The sequence below is a fragment of the Mastomys coucha genome, unplaced genomic scaffold (assembly GCF_008632895.1).
Source record: "Mastomys coucha isolate ucsf_1 unplaced genomic scaffold, UCSF_Mcou_1 pScaffold5, whole genome shotgun sequence".
NCBI classification, from domain to species: domain Eukaryota; kingdom Metazoa; phylum Chordata; class Mammalia; order Rodentia; family Muridae; genus Mastomys; species Mastomys coucha.
In genome coordinates, this window is record NW_022196911.1 from 77,757,687 (window position 1) to 77,762,948 (window position 5,262).

Here is a 5,262-nt window from a genome sequence, read left to right on the forward strand (position 1 = left end):
AGACAATGCCTGGCCTTATTTTCACTGGTGTTCAGCTATACCACAAGCTTTTCTGTCCACATTGGAGCTGAGAGACCCACTGTTCCTACCAAACACCACCGAGAAGGTCATGCTTTCTACTTCTTTACAGTAACCGAGGAAAACTGGCAACCCCCAGCAGAAGGGTCTCAGACACTACTATTCTACTTCCAGTCCTAGGATCTCAGGAAAAAGCAAATCCAAAGATAAAATAGTATCTTATTGCTGAAGAAAGATAATGGGTAAAATCCTGAAACAAACAGAGGTAAGTGATACCAGCATGCTACAAAGTCTAGATGAAGATGAAACATCCTTACATCCCTCCGTTCTTAAGTAAGATGACGACTCCCAAAGGAATGGACCTTGTCCGGAAGCTAATGCTACCCAGTGATGCTCTGAACACTGTGACACCATCTGGGGTCATCCAACTAGCCATCGAGGGACAGCCAGGCAGTGTAAGTAATATGACAGAGCTAATTAATATGATACTGGAGAGTCACAAGACTCAAAGACCAATGAAGAATCTGCATTTTTTTTGCCCACTAATGGTTGCCCAAACTTGGAAACAAGCAAAGGCATCATTCAGTAAACACATGGATAAATAAACTGTGGCACATCCACAGATAGAATATTATGCAGCCTTAGGAATTGATCCACTACCAAGCGAGGAAAACATTGACAGGAAGTCACACATACATCCCTAAGTGGAAGAAGACAATGTGAACAAGCTAAAATCAGAGGCTGCGTCATCTCAACTCTGACATTTCTGGGAAGAGGAACACTAGACAGCAAAAAGATGAGTAGTTGCTGGGGAAATGGAAGAAAACATGGGTTTTAGGTCAATCAAAGTCCTCAATATGGTTTTATGGAAGCTGTATCACATTAGACACTTGTGTAAACTGGAGAAGGCAAGAGAGAGCCCCAACCACACGGTGCCCTGTGGGTGACAGTGATGTGACAAAGCCCTGGTTGGTGTCAGTGGCAGGGGTGGGGAAGTGGCATGGGGATGGGGCATGCTGGAAGATTCTGCACCTTTTACCAGTTTTCCTGTGAGGTTAACTGCACTAAAAATTAAAAGTCTTTAATAAAATTTAGATTGTTAATAGAGAACAAAGAAGAAGAGGCCGAGAAGGAAAGGGTAGACAAGGAGGGAGGTTTGGATTGGGAGAGAGAAAGTTAACTGTGCCCTGGTCCCCAAGACAAACATTTTTTAAAAAATATTTATTTATTTATTTATTTATTTATTTATTTATTTATTTATTATATGTAAGTACACTGTAGCTGTCTTCCAGCACACCAGAAGAGGGCATCAGATCTCATTATGGATGGTTGTGAGCCACCATGTGGTTGCTGGGATTTGAACTCAGTACCTTCGGAAGAGGAGTCAGTGCTCTTAACCACTGAGCCATCTCTCCAGCCCCAAGCCAAACATTTTGCTACATACTTTAACTATATGTATTATTTACATGTAGTTTTTTTTTTTTACAAAATACCTTTTTTACTTTTTATTTTTATTTACGAAGTAATGCATGATAGAGACAGCTTCTCTATTTTACATGTAAATCAATGGGTATTTATATAAGTTAGAACAGTCTAATAAGGACAAAATGGAGTCATAATTATGCATGCACACACGTGTGAGTGTGTGTGTGAGTGTGTGCATGTGTGTGTGCGTGTGTGTGTGGTCCTTGAATATGTGCATGCAGGTTCATACGAACCTATATGTGTGTTTGTATGTGCATCTATGTGTGTGTGCATGTGCTCCTATGTGTGTGTATGTACACCTATGTGTGTGTGCATGTGGACCTATGTGTGTGTGCATGTGGACCTACATGTGTGTGCATGTGCTAACAGTCAACTTGAGGAATCTTCTTCGATAGCTCTCCATCTTAATCTTTGAGACAGGGTCTCTCTCTGAGCCTGGAGCCCACTGATTCATAAGGCCGGCTGGCCAGAGACCTTCAAGGGTCCATTTATATGCATTCGCATGTCTCCAGGCTGTGGTTACAGGCACATGGCATCACCATCACTACCACCATTGTCTTCATCAACAGCACTGTCAACAGCCTCTTTATCTCCATTGTCTCCAGCACCCAATGAGCGTGCAGATGTGGCATCACTGCCTGTTTGTTTGTTCATCTAATTCTCATGGTCATCTTTGTACTTGAGAACCCTTGCACATGGAAACACCTGAGCATCCCAGGCTCTGTCCCAGCAAGTGGCAGAGCTCAGCCCTGCCTGGTGGCTGGCCCTCATCTGCTCATCTCCCATTTATACCATTCCCAGTTAGAGCCCATGATTCCACAGACAACCAACAGGTAATTCTTCCCCGCTTAGACTCGGCCTTGCTCATCTCAGTTTGTACTAAATGATTCAAGATTCCTTCCCAATCCAGTCCGACAAAATGATCTAATTTCAGAGCAGGGACATGGATGGAACAGTTTGGGTTCAGGTTGGATTTTCTGCAATAAACTGCCTTCTTTTGTCCCAGGGGAGCAGCAGTAAATACACATCCAGACAGGGAACAAAAGAAACTCCAAATCCTCCAGAATGAAACCACACGGCCGTGCACTTCTACACTGTGGAAGAGAAGAAAGCAGCATTGTGTGGTGCTTTTCCCCCAAACTGCCAATCAAAGCTTCATCCTGGGATGTTCCCAGAATGGTTGAGCTGATCATCCCAGAGATTCAAAGGGGGGCAGTTGGGAGAGTGGACCTGTAACACCTCATAACCTACCCGCATTGTGCCTTCCCACTGATGAGTACTCATGAATGCAGCATACCGCCTCCCAGATAACTTAGAATTTCCATCTCTGTTTACCAGTGCTCTCTGCCTGCTCTTATGATATCTAGACTGGACCAGGCTCTTCCTTGGTATTATCAGAGAGGCTCAGTCCATTTTCAGTTCCTATAACAGAATACCGCAATTTATTGGTATTATAAACTGATAATTTGGTAATTTATAAACATTAAAAGTTTGGCTTGTAGTTGCAGCTGATGCAGCTTGTGGAGGGCTTCACAAACATGTTCAAACATGAACAAGATAGAACTTGCAAACATTTTGCTACATACTTTAACTATATGTATTATTTACATGTAGTATTTTTTTTGACAAAATTCCTTTTTTACTTTTTATTTTTATTTACAAAGTAATGCATGATAGAGACAGCTTCTCTATTTTACATGTAAATCAATGGGTATAACAAGATGAACAGGCAAACTTGTTTTTTACCAACAACCTACTCCTGGAATCAGGAGGCAGTACTCTCATAACCTAGTTACCTTGATAGTCTCACCTCTTAATACATCTGCAATGGCAATATAATTTCAATATGAGTTTGGAGGGATATTTGGACCACGGCATAGATAACTTCTTTTAAGGACAAAGTAGGTCAAACAGACTCATTTAATGACCACCCCCAAACAATAAAGTGTACCCCAAAGCCACTCACAGTGTATTCTAGCTTAACTTCATCTGTGCCTAATTCTACCCCTATCCCTCAGCCTCCCAGGCTACTCACACACTCAGACCCCTCTGAACTCCCCTGCTCTCCTGTTATGTTTTCTTCTCCCTCAGATGCCCCCTTAGCTCAACCACCCACTGCTGGGCTCCACTGCCTGGAGAGTGGGGAACTCTTACCTATATGTTGAAACCCAGCCCAGCTGTTTGTATTGCTGTTGCTGTTGTTATTGGTTTTCTTTGTGTGTTTTTTGTTTTCATTTTTTTTTCATTAAACTGTATCAATTTCCCTGTGGTGTCTCAGCTGGAATCTGCCATTCCTATAGTTCCGAAGCTTCAGTACAAGGATAAAACATTTTAGACAGCTAGGGTGAGGGTGGATACTAATTGTCAAACTGATAGGGTCTAGATTTGCCAAGGAGACAAGGTTCTGGATCTGTTTGTGAGGGGGTTTCTAGATTGGGCTGATTGAGGTGGGAAAACCCATGCTGACTGTGGCCTGCACTGGGAAGTGAGCCTGGGGGTAGCAAGCTGAGTCCAAGCATTCATCCCCCTCAGCTACCTGGTTGTCAGTGCGACATGATGTCCCACTGCCTTCCCCTGGTGATATGTCCCCTTGAATTGTAAGCAAACTAAACCCTTCCCCCTTAAGTGGCTTTTGTCATGGTGAGGGGACAAGTGTCAAAAGCTGTTGGGTTTGCATTATTTGGTGCTTTAACCAAATGGAAGGGTTCACGGGATACAGGAAGAGAGCCAGCCCCTTGCTGATGAAGTAACAGGTAGTGTGGATCAGTCTTGTCTGTGTAAGATTATAGTCTGTCAGGAGCCTTGCTGGGTGAAGTAATGAAGTTGAGACTAGCGGAGGAAAAAAACAACACCACCACAAAGTTGTTTGGTAAGAATCTGCGAGATTTATTTAAGAAACAGATATTAGTACTATCTGCCTTGAGCATCAAGAGCACCCTGCAGAAAGTGAAGGGTATGGGGACATGGAACTTCTCCGAAAGCAGATGATAGTTTGACACAGAGTCAGTATTCCCAGACATGAAATAATAATATAAAGGACTCAACATGCCAACAATAAAATTATAGGATTAATAAAATGTAAGTCAAATCTCCAAGGGGATATGTTTTAATCCTGACAGAATGAAATTAATTTCGAAGACCAAAACTAGACAAGAGCTGTCGCAATCAAACCCCAGCTGGGGCTTGTGTAATAGTTGATTATCCAAAGCTAAAACTTAGAGGGAATTGGGGAGGGCTGAAAGCTACAGAAGCGACTGGAGAGCAGAGCCAAACTGAGGGCCTGAGACTGTCAGATGCAATGGTCTGCTTTGAAAATTTAGTGACTAAGACACGGTGGCACCTGTAGGAGAATAAAATGAGCAGTGGGATAGAACAGATATCCCACCAGCCATCCTCTATATGCACGCATGTCTGCTTTATGATGCAAGAAATCACCTGCGGTCACATTTGCAATGCCTCCTTCCATGTTAGCTGCATAGTTGTGAGGGTCATCCCTATTGCTGAATACAGTTTAAAATCATCCGTGCTCATTGCTATATAGCATTCCTCTGTGTAGCCTGCCTCGCTAATGCAACAGGAAAGAAGCCAATCCTGTCAATAATTAGTTCTGGGTCAGTTGTGCATCCATATTGGTAAAGCTGAGCCCCTCTTATGCATGACACACAAAAGTCAATGGCAGATGGAGCACAGGTAAATGGGAAGATTAGAATTGGGAGTATCATCTAAGAAAACATGTTTGCTGAAGAGACAGAGAATTCT